The sequence below is a fragment of the Corvus hawaiiensis genome, chromosome 16 (genome assembly GCF_020740725.1).
Source record: "Corvus hawaiiensis isolate bCorHaw1 chromosome 16, bCorHaw1.pri.cur, whole genome shotgun sequence".
Taxonomy (NCBI): domain Eukaryota; kingdom Metazoa; phylum Chordata; class Aves; order Passeriformes; family Corvidae; genus Corvus; species Corvus hawaiiensis.
The window spans coordinates 15289156-15307271 of NC_063228.1; the positions used below are offsets into that span (position 1 = coordinate 15289156).

The following is an 18116-nucleotide window of genomic DNA, read 5'->3' on the forward strand; positions in this document are numbered from 1 at the left end:
CTTCCAACTCAACATCTTCTATGATTTGAAGTGTTTTAGTAGCTACTTTGGGGATAGGAATGGTTAAACCAGCACTCCAAAGGGTAACCTGGGGGGCTGGGACAGAATCCCCTCAGGGAGCCATGAGAGACCAGCCCAGCCCGTGTTCATGAGGAGCAGGTGACAGGGCAGAGCCCCTGTACTGTGTTTGGGGACAGCCAGACCCCTCATAACAGCTCTGGCAGAGACTTGAACCGTCAGGGCCACGGCAAACATGGGGAAAACTGTCCAGCAGTCGAAGGAGATCAGGGAGGCCGTGGACCCCAAGCCCTTGCCAAACCCATATCCCTTTCCTTCCTTGGGTAAACTGCCTTATGGTGGGACAGCAAGTGGGGAATGAAGTGGTGGGGCAGTGGGATCCTCTGGGTCATCACTGGGGAATGTTGGGGGTCACTGGGGGGGCTGGAGAGTGAGCAGGGGCTGTTGGGAAGCACTGTGAAAGGAGAGTCAAGGGGAGACTGGGTGTTGATGGGGCTGTTGAGGGGTGTCAGGGGCAATAGGAGTGGTGGGGTTGGTAGAGGGGCTGCAGGGGGATGAGACCTGTCCTTCCCAAGGCTCTGGGGGTCCCTGTCACTACCCCGGCCCCAAGGTGTGCCCAAGGGTCACAGTGAGCCCATCCCCCCCAGCCAGTGACCAGGGGAGGCCTCCCCTCCCTGGTGTCCCTGACACCTCCACCCCACTGATGACAGCTGGGGTACCCCAAATCTCCGAGGTCCCCCTGCACTTGTGCAGTGCTTGTGAGGAACTGGGGACTGTGACATCTCCTGGGGACACCACACACCCAGGGGGACGCCTGATATTCCCAAAGCTCCCAGATTCCCCCAAGAAGGCCCTGATACTCCCAGGACTGTCAGATTCCCCTAAGGAAATGCTGACAACTCTACTCCTCTAGTGAGAATTCCCCCAGGACTACAGGGAATTCCTAGTACCCCAGAGTGCCATGGACATTCCCACAGCTCCAGCACCCCAAGAGACACCCCAATCCCCCACGTCCCTATGATGTGGGGCCCAGGGGGCCATTCTAGGCCACAGACTCAGTCCCAAGGACAGGTGTGGGGCGCTGGCATCACCTGGGGGTTTCAGAACAGATAATCCTCCCTGAGTAGAGGGGATGGATGCCTCTCCCTCAAGCAGGGAGAGGTTTGAGTGTCACAACCACACCACAAAAAACAACAGAGCACACTGAACACGTCCTGGCACAGCTGCAGCAGGACCATTCATCATCCCCTCGGCTGTCCCACTGCAGGTGACAGCACATGGTGCTGGGCGGGCAGGAGGAGCCACGTGCCTGGTGTCAGACTGCACTCTACAATGACCATGTGCCTCCACAAATACAGTCTGGATCTTCCCTGGGGGATTCCTGTGCCTCTCGAGTCCCATTTCCTTCATACCAAAAACGTGGGTGGTGCATTCTCTTGACAATGAAAGCAAAACTCTTCTGGGTTTGTACAATATTGTTCCCTCAAATGCCCTCAGTGTTGCACACACAGATATTAGACACAGAACTACATCATCTGCACTACCCTGAGACCCCTACCAGCTAAAAACATATCACTGATCAGTGACAGATACACACAGAGGTAATCACAGAGTCATGGAATGGTTTGGGTTGAAGGGACATTAAAGCTCAGCTCATCCCACCCCCTGCCACAGGCAGGGACACCTTCCACTGTCCCAGGCTGCTCCAAGCCCCAACCTGGCCTTGGACACTTCCAGGGATCCAGGGGCAGCCACAGCTTCTCTGGGCACCCTGTGCCAGGGCCTCCCCACCCCTATACAATATATATACATTATATATTTAGTCAAGGGTTGCATTTCCTTGCACCTGCCTTGCTGCAAAAAGCCTTCTGTTGCAACAGCTCAAGGAGGATCTCCCAAATCAATGCTGGATCCTAGGACTTTCTGTCCTGCCCTCTGACAGCCATCAGGACCTCTTGTTCCTCAGGCTGCAGTTGGGAGGGTTGAGGGCAGTACCAGGAAAGAGCCACTTGCCAGGGTGAAGTGGAGGTCACAGCAGAGATGAGGACAGAGGGAAGGCTCATTCAAGCTTGGTGTCCTGGGAAACGAGGACTGAAAGATCCTGGGATGTGGAACATGCAAACCTTTCCTCCCTCTCACCTGCTGTGCCTCAGGCAGGAGCTGCTGGTTCCAGCACTGCCAGAACACAAAGGGAAGTCTCCCTGTGTATCCTCCAGTCCCTGCCAACCCTGGGCATGTATCCCTGTGCTTGGCCAGCTGGGTCTGCTCCAGGCCACCTCCCATCCTCCAGGGTATCCCATGGCACAGCAGCTCGGGATCGGTGCCCGGGGAGCTCACGGAAAGATCCGGAGCCGTGCCTGGGCTGACACACATTGATCCACGGCTGGTTGGATCCCAGCTGTGGGGAGAGCTGCCTGACGCTCTTCTCTGTCAGATTTGGGAAGTGGTGCTGGGTGGGGAAGAATCTTTGCAGCCAGAGGAAAGCAAGGTTTGTATGGTCAAAAAAAGCTCGGGATGGCCCAGGCAGCTCAGCCAGCTCCAGGAAAAACCATGGAATGGTCATTTTAGGAGGCATGGCAGGTGGAGGAGAAGCTGGGGAACAGTCAGTGTGGAGCTAGAGTGCTTGAAAATTGTTTTCTGTGATGAGGCTTGCTCAGGACACAGCAGCAGGTGACATTCCCCTCACCTTTAGCCAGGCTTTCAGCCACGGCATTCCCTCGTTCCCAGGAACTCACTGCAATATTGATGCCTCTGCTGCGCCAGCTGAATGTCTGATCCACTTTATCATCAATGACAGGAACAGGAACTTGTGTGGAGTAACTGGAGTTCTCCATCTTTCTCCACTGCTCATAGATGTGATGGCCACTGCCAGTCAAGGGCCTCAGTTTATCCAGCTAAAATTAGGGAGTGTGGATTCCAGTTCAATGAATTTCTGACAGGCTGGGAGAGCTGGGGTGTTCACCTGGAGAAGGATCCAGGGAGACCTCAGAGCCCCTTGCAGGGCCTAAAGGGGCTCCAGGAGAGCTGGAGAGGGACTGGGGACAAGGGATGGAGGGACAGGACAAGGGGGAATGGCTTCCCACTGCCAGAGGAAAAGACTAGATGGGATATTGGGAAGGAATTGTTCCCTGGGAGGGTGGGCAGGCCCTGGCACAGGGTGCCCAGAGCAGCTGGGGCTGCCCCTGGATCCCTGGCAGTGTCCAAGGCCAGGCTGGATGGGGCTTGGAGCAGCCTGGGCCAGTGGAAGGTGTCCCTGCCATGGCAGGGGGTGGAACGAGAAGAGCTTTAATGTTCCTTCCAACCCAAACCATTCCATGATTGTAATTCCTAACTGAACACACTGAAATCATCCACTGCTTGGAATCGCTTTCTGACTGGGCAAAGTGTGCTTCATACATTTATTCTCCAAATAATGAGGGCCAGCCTGGTGACATAAGTCCAGCCAGGAACTCCGTCACACCAGAGCTGTGCTCTCACACTGCTCACACTCATTAATAATCCTGAGCGTAACAAAAGGAGCTGAACCCAACTCCCCCACATGGGTGCGTTTCGGGTGCTTTGGGGAGCTGACTGTTATTCCATAAGGCTGAAGAGATCAGGGATGAAGGCATCCAGCAGGTCTCATGTGACCTGTGGGGCCAGGACTTGGACAGCTGAGGGTACGTCATGCTGCACCAGAGTGCAGCCACTGAATGGTGTCCAGATACATCCCTGAGCGCCCAAACCCCCACTCCAGCTAACATTCCACAGCTGGTGACAGATCCTACAAGAAACGCCCATCATGATGGAGCCAGCGGATTCTTTTAAGCCCAAATTCCCCCTTTCACCAGTGGATCCTGAGAGGTTTTGCCCTACAATGGGCAGGGCATCCCCACTGGCCATGGCGGGATTCCTGGGGATATCCTGTGCAGAGCCAGCGGTTGGACTTGATGATCCTGGTGGGTCCCTTCCAGCTCAGGATATTCCACGATCCTGTGATTTTGGGGATACCTGCTCTGTGCTTTCCTCAGGCACTGTGGGAGCACTGAGCCCTCAATTTTCCCAGGCCAGGAATCCCATCTGTGAGTGAGGGCAGCATGGGGCCGCTTCTCCCCAGCCCACCCCACAGAACAGAGGCAGAACTGTGTTTGCAGCCTCTAGAAAAGATCTGTCTGCAAATAAATGTGTTGATATGACTGGCAGTCATCTTACAGAGAGACAAAGGGAAGCCCAAGCTCTCCACCAGCTTTTGGTCCCTGCATCATCCTACAGAAGGCCTTATGAACATCTGCCATCTCAGTACCCCTCAACTGCCCACACAGAAAGCCTGCGGTGCCCTTTGGAGACACTCCAACAGCCTAAAGAGAACATTTTCCCTGTTTAGCAACTGTCATGTTTCACTTAGCAGCCAGTAATCTCCCTCCAAGACTGGTGGCTTAAAATGATGCTGCTTTTGCTGGAACAACGACCACTGATTTCCCATAAGCGTGTGTTGGACCAGCTGGGCTGGGTCATATCTGGGACCCCCTCCCCGTTTTCACTCGTGGCTCCGGGAGGGAGCAGCCCGGTGAGTGCGGCAGGTCCTGCACGAACTGCTCCCAGCTCTCATCTCCGTGGGGTGGGAGGGCTTGAAGGTGCTTCTTAACCTGGCGAGTCCGGCCTTGGGCTGGGTCGGGACGTGGGTCTGGACTCCGAGGCTGGGTGGGGGTGCAGGCCCCCCCTGCAGCTGCCCGAGGGCCGCGGCCCGGCCCCGCTCCCGCCGTCCCAGGACATCGCCCGCAGCGCCGAGCAGGTCCCTGCCGGCTCCACCTTCGCTTCATGTGCCGCCAGGTCATTAAGAGCTGTAATTACGAGTGGCTTCTGCTCAGGTTGGCTCAGCCGCGGGCTCCAATCCTCGCAGGGAACGCCCGGATCCTCCATCCCCTCACGGCGGCGCCTTCCAGGGGAGCGGGCGGGGACGGTCGGGGCGCACGGAGCCTCCGTGTGAGGGCTCAGGGCCACGCACCCGCCTTTCCCAAACCGCGCCGCCGGACGACGGGAGCCACGGGATCCCTGGAACACAGCGAGACTCCCCGGGACCCTCCGGGACCCTCAGCCCGGGGAGGTCCCGCCGCCCCCGAGGGCACCGCCGCCTGCGCTGCGACCCCCGCCCGAGGGGCGGCGCTCTCCCCACGGGCCGCAAGGCACGCTGGGAGTCGTAGTCCTCTCCCGCCGCACAGCGCCCGCCGTCCCTCACCGGCCCCTCCGGCCCCCGCCCTCCGCGCGCTCGCAGCTCCGCCGGCCCCTCGGTCCCGAACCACCGCCCCTGCCCGGGGCTCCGCCGGGCCTGCCCCGAACCGCCGCTGCCGGTGCCCCGCTCGGCCGCCGCCTTCCGCTTCCTGCGCGCGGCGCCCCTCGGGGCTCGTAGTCCCGCCGCGCTATTCACGACGGTCCCTGCGCTGTCTCCGCGCCGCACGCCCGCGGCCGGGACGGGGCGCTGCGCACGGCGGCGGCGTAGGGCGGGCGCGGGGCTCGGGCGGGCGGGAGGAAGGGCCGGCGGGGCGGCCGGGGCGGGTGCGAGCTGCTCCGCCCGGGGGAACGCGCGGGGCCGGGGGGACAGCGGCAGCGCGGCGCCTCCACCCCCAGGTGAGCGGCGGCGGGGACGCGGGGGAGGGAGCGGGGACGGGCCTCCCGCCGCAGCCCCGCGGGCCGCGGCTCCCGCCCGCGCCGGGGGTCGCCTGGGGCTCTCCCGGCCGGAGGCGCCGGTTGGGCCCGGCCGCCCCCGGGCCGCCCCGCACCACCTGTTGCCGGTGGGCCCGAGCGGGGGCTGGAGGCCGGGGCGGCCCGGGGGCGGCGGGCGGTGCCGGGGTCCCGACTCCCGGCTGTACGGCGGCCGGGGTGCCTTGCCCCGGGCTTCGGGAGGACCTGGGGGCTGCGGGGGCCCCGCTCGCACCCCAGCCCGGCCGCACAGCCCGGAGGGGTTTTAATGGGCTTGAGGGTCGTGCAGCAGTCGGGGGGGACGGGGAGGCTTCGTGATTGCCCGCCTTAGGCTGCAGTGCCTGAGCCGCCTTCGTCCTGCGCCCCGTGCGGGCAGATCGCAGCTCCCGAATCCTCCCGCGGGCAGGGGAGCCCCGCTTTTGGCACCGCCGAGTGCCGGTTCCGGGCTGGAGCACGGCAGAGCCCCCAGCAGCCCGGGCTGCCTGTCCTTCAGGTCTGCACTCTCACCTCCAGCTTAGACACCCGTGGTGGGGCTGAGCAGGGTTGTGTGCGGAGTTTCTCAAGCCTCTGCGAGTTTGCCCTTTAGAATCACTTGGCTGGCTCTTATCCTTGAGTCTTGAACATCCTAAGGCTGTTGGGGTCCCAGTGTCTCATCAAGACCCCTGGATTTTGCTGCATGTCAGCTCAGCTGCAGTTGAAGCATCTCAGCCTCTGGGTCCTGGATGCAGGAGTCTTAGAGCATGGAAAAAGCTCTGTACTTGCCAGCCTCTCCATTTGCTGAGCTCTCTCTGCTCCTGGGGTAAATCCCCCCAGGCACCAGAAAGCGACTGTTTTGGGCGATCATCCGTGGGCCTGCTAGAGGAGATGGGATAATGTGAACGTTGTGTTTGAAATGTCATACTGTTTCCTCCAAGCGTTTTTTCAGCTGGGAATCTCACTGAAGCTTGGCGCTCTGTAGGCCTGCAGGCCCGGGATGCGGCTGGGTGGGTTCTCATGGTCGGACAGAAGGTTATCTGGGAATTGCTCACTGCACGTGGCCTGGGGTACTGGTGCAGGACAGTGCTGCACTGCTGTGGGTCGGTCAGGAGCCGATGGAGACCAGGAGATGTGTTTGGAGGGAGCCAAGGTGGAGGCGAGGGGTGCAGATCCCAGAGTGTGGCGCTTTGTGGCTCTGAACACAGGGATCTTGCCACACTTTGTGCGTTTTCACCCGGGACTCGGAGGGACTTGTGTGCTCTTCCCTAAACTGGAGCAGACCTGCTGTGACAGACTGGCTGCCTGTGACACTGAGATTCTGCTGGTGGCTTTTGTCTGGCCATTTTTTGAGATCCTGCTGAGCAGTCTGGCTTGTGCCCCTGAGTGAACCAGAGCAGGGCTGAGCTCTTCTGCCTGAACATAACATGTCCGAGGCATGATTCAAATTACCCTGATTTTATGTATGTGGGGATATTAACTCGTTTCAAGTTGCATCAGCTTCTGTTTGTGTCCAAGGCTTTAGCAGTTGAAGGCAGAAGGCAAGACCCAACATTGCTCCCTTCCCTGGGAGGGGCTGAATGGCTGGAGAGGCCTTTGAAGGTTTGATGTGACTGGCTGGGTTTGCTGAGCCCGGTTGCTTTGGCAGGAGGGAGAGCAGCCTCCTCCAGCCTGATGACTTGGTGCATAAGGGAACTGGAGGCGTGGGGCAGGCACGGTGTCTCCTGAATCGGAATAAATCTTGGAAAACAACTCAAAAGTGCTAAAGTTGCACGTAAAAAAGGTCAGGCGTCGTGCCCAGACTCGGAGCTGTCTCATGGTGGAGGAAGGGCTGGGTGACCCCATGGAGGAGCCTGCATGCCCTTGGCAGATGCACTGATTACCCCCCACTCTCCTGGCTTGCTCCCCCCTTATCTTTGCTCTGGGCTCCCTTTATCTTTACTCGGAATTCCGCTGGCTTTGCAGAGGGAAGTGGCCACGGGCCTGGTCTTCCCTCAGCCAGCTGAGTGCAGTTGGCTTTAACTTGTGGAAAACATGCTGCTCTCCTCTGTCCCAGAGGTTTTGTGGGAGCTTTCCAAGTTTGCACTGCTGGCACGTGAGATCTAGAGAGAGACTCAGCCTGTGTTGTGTGTCCATGGTCGTGCTGATCCCTGCTGGCAGGAACATCATCTGCTCCCAGGTGGAGAAATGCTTTTTTCCTCCCATCTTCCTGCTTCATCTGAATCCAGGCTTAGTTGTTTCTGGTTTCGTTCTGACCCTTGCTGTGAGCAGAGGGGTCTGGGAAGGACCAGACCCTGTGGCAGTTCTCCAAGTGAGGGTTTTTATGAAGCAAAGGGAAGCTGGAGTGAGGGCCTGTGGCTGCCTGCGGTCAGAGGAGGTGGATTTGGAAAGTGTGTGTCAGCCCAGTGTCCTGCCACCATGGCTCTCTCCCAGTGCCCAGAGCTGGGGGGAACCTTGTGAGCCCCCAGTTTGCTGGAACCTGGGGCTTTGAGCAAGGTCACAGTGCAGCTTTCAGTGGGAAAGCTGCTTACGCGGGTGGGACAGGTGAGTCAGTGGCTTCCTCCTCATTTTCCGTCATAATCCCACTCTCTGGAGCGAAGCGAGCTCCCTCCCTGCTCCCTGGAAGCCTCTGGATCTGCCTGTGTTTGCCTCAACCTTGCTGGTTGCTGTTGGAGCCTTCCTGAGAGACTCCCTCCTCTCCAGGCCGCAGTCACCGAGCTGGGCAGGGAGGAGCAGGCTGCTCCGAATTTCTGTCACATTTGCTGTTTGGAGTGTTGACACTTGCCTTGCATTTAGCAATGGCAGCTGAGGAAGCCAAGAGAGGCAGAAGAGCTGCTGCCTGCTCACAAGAGACATTTAACTCTTGCCCTCACAGCTCCCTTCCCCGTGTGCTGACAGCTCTCGGGTTGGCTGATAGGAAATGCCAGTGGTGTTCCCAAAAATTCGTTGGTGTTCTGTTGCTTAAAAGATGAGGAGGGTTTTTGTGTGCCATTTCCTCTCGCTCTGGAAGAAAAAAACGCTGGTACCCTGGTGCCCGGGCAGAAGGGAGAAGGGGGAGTCCTGGCAAGGAAATAGGATCCAGAGAAATGTGTCACCAGCAGAAAGAGCAGTTGTTTTCCTGCATTTCCATGGCAGAGCCTTGTCCTGTTCAGGCAGCCCGTGTTTGACAGCCAAGATAATACATTTATATTGATGTAATTAGTGGGACGTGGAGTTTGCTGAATGGCTCGGGGGCAGCCTGCTTTTCAGGCTAACTCCAGCAAATAGATCAGGGAGGATTGGAAAACTGCCATGGGTTGCTGGAATTGGCCTGTTGGGTTTCTGGAGGTTGAATACATAACTGCTGATATTTCCTATTGTGCTGTACCCTGCCTATTTGAAAAGAAAATAACTCAAGGGAACATGGGGCTATTTTTGCCAGCTTGAGATGATCAAGTTTGATTTCTAAAAACTGAAGCCGAGTCTTTAGGCTTGCACATTAAAACCAGTGTTGGAACCATATCTCTGTTCCTCCAGAAATGCGTGCCTCCACACTTTGCCAGCAGTGTAAACTCTAATGAGTGTTCATAAAAAAAGAAAGAGCTTTTCTGTTCCTGCAGTGCAGCCCCTTTTGTAGGGAGTACAGTGGGCCTGAGCAGGCTCAGCATCAGGGACGGTGACAGTGACACCGTGTCAGGGCACTGAGCTGGTGTCCTGCCCCTTGCCAAACCTCAGGGTTATCAATGCATTCTCAATTTGGTGAAATAGAGACCAAGACCTTACAAAAAGCTGTTGTCCCCTCCAGTGATGCTGCCCAGCTGCATTTCTAATGTGGTGCTTCCTGTGACACCAACGTTTCCCCTTCAGCATCTTGTTCCCAGTCTCAGCCCAGGTGATTTCAGTTTACTGAGGGTATCACAGGCAGCTTCCCAACTTGTGTCCTTCTGCTCTTGTGACGAAAAGGTTTGCAGAGAAAGTTACTCACGGACAACTTTGCTGGGCAGCAGATCCCCTGTGTTTGTGCTGGTCCATGGAAGTGGAAGCACAGCACCAGGGTCCGTGTGTGCTGAGCTCTGTGCTCTCCTGTGGCAGCTCTACAATCCACAGAGGCTGCAGCACTGATGTGGTCAAGGTCTTGCTCTCCAGCTCGCCCTTGTCAGTCTCCTTCCTGCAGACTCTGGCCGGCAGGCAGAGCTCGGGAAGTCCTTGGAATTCCAGCCCAGCCCAGCAGATTTTGCTGAGCTGCTGGATGCTGAGTGCTTTCCCTTCCTATCCCATGGCATGTGAACACATCTCCTGCAAGGAAAATGATGTGATGTGGCACTTGGGGGTTGCTCTGTCTGCTGGTATTGGTCTCTACTCCCTCGTTGGCTCTCCTGAATCTCCCGCCTTTCCAGAGAGGGAGCAGCTCAGTGAGTGCCTTGGAGGTGCTGTGGGCCTGGAATTCCCTGTGTAGTTGCACAGATCCTTGGTCTAAAAGGATCAGGGTGGTCCTTTTGAACCTGAAGGGTTCCTGAATCCTTGTCTACTCATTACTGGTCCCCCAGTGGTGTCCCTTACCCATTCCGTACACCCTCCCTTTGCTGCTCTGGTTCCATTAGCAGCACCTGTCCAGGTGTTCACCACAGGGCGTCTTTTCCCTGCAGCCTGGAATTGTCAGTGGTGGGGAGTGCTGGAAGAGAAAAGCTCTTTGTGAGTTCACCATCACCTACCCCAAGGGTACCATGCTGCATCTGATGGTGTGGCTGTGGGGATGATGAGCAAGGTGAGGGGGCAGAATGGGGTCTCTTGCTCTGCCATGCTCCTAAAGAGGCTCAGTGATCACATGGTGCCAGCTGAATCCTTATTTTTGTGCTCCCTCCCCAGCCTAAAATAGAGGAAGTAAGAATGCGCTGGAGAGCCAGACACTTATGGACAAGGGTTCATGTTGCCTCCATCTGCTAAAAGCCCATCCCAAAGGAGGCAGCAGTTTCCTAAAGCAGGAATTTCATTAGAACAGGTTGTTTTGAGAGTAGAGAATATGAAGGAGGAAGGGGAAGTATCTCGGAGGAGGGAGGTTTGCCGAGGCAACTACTCAAACGTCATGGCTTCTGGGGGTGGGATGGGCACGTTTGGCATAATCAGAGGAATTTGTACTTCAGAATCTCCAGGAGATGTAACTGCTAATGGTGTCCTGGCTATGCAGAGTAATTAACATCTGTTTCTGTATTTGAACATTCAGGCAGCGTGCCCCGCCAGACATCGCTGCGTTCCCATCCGGCCCCTCGGGACATCCTGGCCTGTTGCTAATTGTTGAGAGCTGTCCGGAGTCCTTCTCCACACGATCCTGCTGTGCTCCATCCCGCTGTGCTCCCGAGGTGTGGCGTTCCCTGCTCCGATGACAGCTCGCACCAGGATGCTGAGCAGCGGCCGCCGGCAGGGAGTGAGGCCTGTGGTGGGCACGGAACCATAAAGACACGGCCAAGGGTTCTGAGAGCACGAGTGAAGAGTCTGAGCTGACCCAAAAGCTGTCTCCAGGGGGGACCAAGCCCCAGCTGGATGTCATAGGAAGTGCAGAGCCCTCCGCGAACTGGAGTTCAAGGGGATGCTGATTGAGGGACCAAAAATGTGAGGTTGGTTATCTCTGCTGGTGCCATGCTGATGGGCCTGGAGTCTCAGCAGTCATTTATTCTTATGTGCCTTTTTTCACTCTCTGTCCAGCAGCTTGGGACGGCAGCCTCTCCTTCCTGGCTTGGTGTGCTCCCAGTGCTTGGTGCAGGGACCTTCTAGCATGCTCCTCCAGCCAGGCCACTCAGTGGGTGCCAGTAGCGGCCGCTCGGGTCCAGGGACACCAGGCTGACTCTACACCGACTGGCACTGGACCTGCCAAGCAGGAATTGTGTTGGGTGAGAGGCTTTTCTGACTCAGCTGGCTCTGGGCTGGGCTGGGAGGGGCTGGAAGGAAGGAGACCTTCTCTCCTCTGGTTTGTGAGCACAGTTACCTCGCTTCGTGTCTCTCATGCCTCTCGTTCTTGTCTTTCTTCCTTGTTTGAATTCCTTCTTTGAGTGTTTCCATGCCGTCTGTGTGAAGGCTGTGTGCTCAAATGCGTGGGGATACTGATGTCCTCTGGTTTTCTTATGGTGAAGAAGAAACTGTGAGAGTGGAAGAGAAATTGTGGGGTCTTCCAGCACCTCGCAATCTTAAGTAGTGGAAACTGCATGACTGTCCCAGGGTGTGTTTGAGGCAGTGCAAGGGCAGGGCAATAAATTAAGGAACTCTGCATAGCTTTGCCTGCAGTAACCACAGAGCCGTGGCAGTTCCCAGCCCACTGGGACAGAGAGGTGACTGTGTTGTGCCTCATGTGGCTGAGCTGTGGAGGCAGAACGAGGTGGTGGGAAGCCAGTCTGAGCTTGGACCTTCAGGATACGCTTGCAGTGTGTGATGGTGTTGTCCTTGGATTCAAATGTTCCAGGTTGACGTGGCCTCATCCAGGTTGGGGCTTTGGATTAATCAGATGGACACTAGTGCTTGCTGTATGTTGGCCCATCTGGTCTGTCTGGATGTTTATGGACTAGCTGGAGTCTCTGTGTGATGTTCATGTCCAGCCACAGCAGAAGGTCTGCAGGAACCTCTCATAGCTTTGGTCAGTGAGGCTGGGCCACGAGCACTGTGGTGTTTGAGTGGTGACTGTCACCAGGCAGGTGTTGGTCAGATCTGCACCATGGCTTGTTCTCAGGGGTGAGAGGGATGAGCTGGCATTCCTGCTCTTGGATCTGTTTTGATGCAGCCTTGGAACGTCTTCCAAAAGCTACTGCCCTTGTTCCTGTTGCCTGACCTTGCCATGTCTTAGTGAGCAGATCCTGCTGGAGGGGAGGCTGGGGGTCTGCAGCACCACACAAGGCTCAGGCAGCTGGATATGTCTTGCAAGGCATTTGGGAGTGACTCCAGTAACATGATCTCCTCTCCATCTGCCCTTTTGGTTCAGGATGCAGCCAGCAGCCCTTGGTTAAAGCCCAGCTCCCTCCCCGTGCTGGAGGTACCACAGGTGGCCTGGCTGCCTTTGCTCTACCATTACTCAAACCATCTGCATTGTGTTTCAGCCCTCTCAGAGTACAGCCTTTTCCTCATATGACCATTGTGTTTGTTCAAATGACTGTTCCCAGAAAATATTGCTTAAGGTGTGTGTAATTGAACACATCCTACAATTCCAGCTGTACTGGTGTAGCTGTAGAGGAGCCGGTTGTGATGGAGACAGTGAGCCAGTAAAACCACTCTGGTGAGGAGAGGGGAGGGTTGTGGTGGTGTCAGGCACTGTTTTGTTTGTATCACTTCATTGTACCAGGTGTTACTCCCCACCTATCATTTCAATACAGTGTAGCCTCCAAACAGAAGCACTGGCAGGGCTGCCACATCAGTGTGCAGAAGGATTCATGTGTTTTTCAGGGGTCACCTGGAGGTGGAGAGGGGTAAGCAGTAATGCAGTGCTTTTGCATTAAATGATTGTGCTGAACTGTGCTTCCCTGTTGCTCTGAGAAGCTGTGGATGCCTCGTCCCTGGAAGTGTTCAAGGCCAGGTTGGATGGGACTTGGAGCAACCTGGGACAGTGGAAGGTGGCAGGGGGTGGAAGGAGATGGGCTTTAAGGTTCCTTCCAACCCAAACCACTGTGATTCTGTGATTGTAGAAGAGGAACTTCTCTCTCCCCCCCGAGTCTGTCCCACTTCCCTGTTCTCCCCTGGTTCCCTGTGCTCCTGGGGAAGGCAGGAGCCTCTTGTGCAGCTCTCAGCAATTCTTGTGCTTTTATCCCTTGGTTGTTTGTGATGGAAATGCCAAATGACACCGTTGTCTGTCAGGCTTCTCCCACCTCTGCGCTTGCCTGAGGCACAGCCAGAGATGTGTTGGCTTAAATCTAGGCCAGTTGGTTGGAAATTGGGACGTGGTGCCTGATGAAAGCCAGGGAAGGCCAAATTGCATGAAAATGGCAGAAGGAGACACCCAGGTGCTGCTGCTTGTGTGGCTTGGGTAGGGCACTGCAGTGAGGACTGGAGCTGTCTCTAGGAAGGGATGTGATTGGATGTGGCTTGGGCAAATTATATATTTACTGTCTGTCTAATCTGTGTTAGCATTAAAGCTGTGGCTGGAGTGTCTGGGGACAGTGTGCTCAGGGGACATCTCCACCTCCTGCCCCTCAGACTTTGCTTTCCAAGTTTGTGCCCTGAGTTTTCACTGGCTGTGAGACCGTTTCTTGCTGCAATTCTCTTGCCCTCCGTTCTGCAGTGGCCAGCTCTTCATCTGCTTATCTGTCAGCTTAGCATGATCTGAGCATACAATCCCTGCTGTCCTTTTGGGAATGACCTCGTGTTTGTGCTATGTCTGGGCTTCTATGAATTTGTGGGGGAAGGAACTTCATGGGTCACCAGGTCCAGTTCCGTGCTGCTGAAGATGGGCAGTCATCTCTTGCAGGTCATGAACTTGTCCAGGAACTAATTGTTGGAACTCTTGCTGTGCTTTTTTCCTCAGTGCTTCTGGAGCAGCTGGTCCAGAGATCTGCTCTTGGAAAGGTTAGAAACCCTCCTCACACTTCCAGTGTTCACTTTTCCTGGGTTGGTTTGTTGTGCCTGTGTCATTGCAGAGTGTCAGCTTGCAGATGAGATGATGACTTGCACATTTTTTTCCTTCCCTGGTTCTCTGTAACCTTTATGTCCTGCAGCAGTTGTGGCCCTGGGTGGAGATTTGTCCTGAGAAATGTGCTGAAGGCTGCTTTGTTTTCCCATTTGGGCAGGTTGGGTTGGCTGGGCCCGTTTGTTTCCTTGTTGTGCTTTTGAGTGTTTCATGTGCAGGTGGAGCTGTGAGCTGCACAGTTTGTGAATATTGGCGAGTACAGAAGAGCACTTTTTGTGCTGCTGTCATTTCTGTCTTCTTTTTTAATGTTTGTCCTTGCTACTTGTGCCATCTTGCCCCTTCAGGAGGGAGGGATGTCAGAAACGTTTGAATCAAGGGGAACCTGATAAAGCAGTGTACTGAAGAACCAGTGCCTGGCTCTTACTCGTGGCTCTTATTCATGTTTATCTCTAGCTGTGAATGTGCAATAACAACAGTTCTGTTCAGCACAGGCTGGCACAGCCTCAGACAGGAAGATCTGCTGTTTACCAAGCAACACTCTGCTATAAGTGAGAAAGAGGGGAAAAAAGTGGTTTATTGCTGCTGGGTAGCTCAGAGTGTAGTTAAACCTTTCTGAAAAAAGAGGAAACTAAGAGCACATGTGTTACTCAAGATGCATTTTTCCTGGCAAGAGTCCCATGTGTGTGCTCTTCCTGCAAAGCATCCCTGCGTATGCTCCTTCCCATTAAATCCATAGCATATTGGGAGCAGGCAGGCAAGAGCTTCCTGTTTTTATAATGCAACTGGTCTCAGCAGGCAGTCTGTCGAGGTGATTTTTCAGCCTGACATCTTTTGTAGCTGGGGCAGCCTGTGAGCTGAGTAGGATGACAGAACTCTGCTGCAAGGATTATGAACACAGGGAGGAAAAGATCTGGAAATGAGATCTGCTGGTAAAGCTTCCCGAGATTGGATGCTGTGGCTTGTGTTGTTTTGTTCCTTCCCCTGTGAGTCTCTCTGTGGCATTTCCTCGCTGCTGGTGCTGGGAGGGCCCTGCCAGCCCACCCACGCCGTGGTGACGCTCCGGAGTCACCCACAATTGGCTGGGAGTTGCGGGACGCACGCGGCTCGTTGCACTTCACTGGAGCAGAGTTAATTGACATAATAGAGCACTGGGGTTGGAGGGATTTCGTTGTGTGGGTTTTCTTAAACGTGTGTGCACTCAGACCCTTCTGCAGCAGTGCCCTGGTTGCCATTTTCATGCTTGTTCAGAAACTGCTTCGCAGTTGTCAATGGAGATGAGGTTTGAACTTAACCCTTATTTTGAAAAAACCTTCCTGCTTCTCCTCTTTTTCTCCCTGCAGCTTATGATTAAGATGTTGATTGCCCTTTCAGATCTGTGTAATCCCCTCTCTCAAAGTGACTGGGATAGATTTCCAGTAGCTCCCTGGATTATCTGTCACTGGTTTACAGCGTCCAGTGCAAGGGAGAAGAGGAAACTTTGTTCAGACTTTGATGGTAGTTGCTCTGTGGCTAAGCTGGCTCTGCAATACATCTACTTTTCCTGTCAATCTATCACTTCAGGCTTTGGACACCTCTTCCTCTGCCTGCATACTTCTGAAGAGTCAGTGCTGGGCATTAAATGCAGCTTAGCCCAACTCAGCTGCTGTGTGTGAGTTTCTTCTGGGCTAAAGTTGGGCCAGAACCAGTTTCAAGGCAGCTGAAAGAAGGTAAAGACCCTCAAGCTTGCCTTTGCATGTTGGTGTCTGAGGCCAGAGACATGTGCTGCTGTTCTGGACTTTGTAGCATGGAGCGTGAGATCCTGTTCTGTGCTGGTCTAGGACTCCAGGTTCAATTATCTTGTTACCTCATTAAGAGCCCATCTGGAAATCTGCTTCCAGACAGTTCACTTCAGCTAATGATATCTCTGCAAGTGGTGTATCAGCCTTATTTCTCACCAGGATCTGGAAAACAGTTCACTTATAGCTTCCTGTCCCCTCAATTTCCTCCAAGGCCAGAATATCTGACTCTCTTCCCTCAGCCCTCTGCCCCAGAACAAACATTTGGGTGGGTGAGTTTCCCCCTTCTCCCTTTTGTGTGTCCTTCCATCTGCAGTGCTTGCACACTGCCTGTCACACCTGAAGACTCCTTGGCCCTGGCAGGTAAGGCAGAGGTTTCTGAGTCACAGAACCATGGGGAGCTCTGTGGTGGAGCACGAGGGCTGAAAAAGCCTCCTCCATCCCAGCTGAACGTGCCAACCACTGTCCCATCCCTCCTGTTACACCTCTGCCTCAGTCTGTCCTTGGAGGTGCCTTCCCACCCCTCCCTGCCAGAAGCTCTGCAAGGAATTGGAACTTGCTGACAAGACTGCAGCATTTGGGCTGGCTTGGCAGGTGAGGGCAGGGAGAAGGAGCAGCAAAACTTTGTCTTGTCCCCAGCTGTGTGCACGACACCTGCTCAGCACAGAGTGTTCCAGCTCGCTTGCTCTTGCTGCTCTTGAGCTGTGGAGCTCTCGTTGTGTCGGCGTTTGCAGCTTGGATTTCAGTGCTGTGTCTGCCTGATGTGGGTGTCTTGTTGCTTGTCTGCTCTTCCCCTGCTGCCTTGTGGAAAAAGAGAGGATTTTGCCCTTCCTCTCTTGGGGTTACATCTTTTCCCAGGGTCATCTCAGCCTGCTGAATTCCAGCCATGCTCTTCTTGGTGCTGGTGCCTGGTTTTGCGCATCCTCAGGTCCTGCCGCCCTGCCTGGAGCTGGGGCTGGCTGCATCACACAAATGCTTGCGCTCTTTTCCCTTCCTTGGCTGGCCTGACACGGTCAGACACTCCACTCTGCATCCTTAGCTATGCCATGCCTAACCTGCTCTGTGACTTTATAACCTTCTTAGGCTGCCATGTCTCGTGCTGTGTACCTTCCCAGCCCTGCACACCATTCCCTGCTTACCCTGGCCCCCCTGAGCACGTGCCTCCTTCAGGGAAGATCTGCTGTGCATGGAGGCAGGATTGGTGAGGGGCCCTTCAGGATGTCTGAAGTGGTTGTCTCCAGCTCGATGTCCCCACTCAGCCCCAGCTTCTCCAGCTGCCTCTGAGCTTCTTGGAGTTGAAGGGTGTGAGTTGCATCCTGCAGTCCCCAGAGAGGAGGTTGCTCCTCCAGGGCTAGGTGTGGGCACTGGACAATGAGAGCTCCTCAGGAGTCCTGGTTTCTCCCTGCCAGCAGCAGGTTACATGGGACTGAAGGCAGAGAGCTCCTCCTTGGCTGGTGAGGGTGGTACCAGGTCCCAGCACATCTGGCTCCCTGGGGAATGGTCATGGCCTCAAGCCAGGTGCGTTTGGACAACTCTCTCAGACATGGGGTGGGATTGTTGAGGAGTCCTGTGCAGGGCCAGGAGTTGGACTCATGATCCTTATGGGTCCCTTCCAAGTCAGGACATTCTGTGGATCTTATTCAGCCCACAGGCAGAGGAGCTCCCACAGCAGAGGGAGGAGAAGGGCTGGTACTTCTGCTTCAATCTTAGAAGAAAGTCTCCTGCAGCTTCCTCTGGGCACAGCCTTGAGGGATGTATTTCCCTCAGGTACGTGGCGTGCCTTCTCCTGGGCCAGCTGCTGGCCCACACATCAGACCAGAGCTGCCTGGAGTTCAGTACATCTGATGGTATTTTCATTCCTGGATCTTCCCTGGAGCAAGGGAGTAGCTCAGAATTGACTTGATTTATAGGTTGGGGAGTGGAGGAATTAATGAAGTGGCAAAGTCTTGTCCCTGAGTTTGCAAGGCTGAGAACCAAGAGAGGCTGGAAAATTCAAGCAGGAGCAAAGCTGGCTCGTGCCACAGGGATCAATAAATTACTAGGAAAAGGAGTGTGGGGGTATCCCATCACAAGGAGGGGCACGTGGGACCAGCTGG

The 18116-nt window shown here is 55.3% G+C and overlaps 1 protein-coding gene across 7 annotated transcripts in view; it reads left to right on the top strand.

Moving 5' to 3' along the window:
• The first annotated feature begins 5537 nt into the window (after positions 1 to 5537).
• The window catches only part of CAPN15 (calpain 15), a 56434-nt gene continuing 43855 nt past the window's right edge, over positions 5538 to 18116 (top strand). For 3 of the 7 annotated variants that reach the window (XM_048320767.1, XM_048320773.1, XM_048320772.1), the window contains exons 1-4: positions 5538 to 5622; positions 10868 to 11258; positions 11350 to 11531; positions 14144 to 14184. The gene's annotated coding sequence lies outside the window, so the exon portion shown is untranslated. Of the gene's footprint in view, positions 5623 to 10867; positions 11259 to 11346; positions 11532 to 14143; positions 14185 to 15805; positions 15952 to 18116 lie in introns of all 7 variants that reach the window. The other 4 variants (XM_048320770.1, XM_048320774.1, XM_048320771.1 and 1 more) reach the window with 3 other exon arrangements.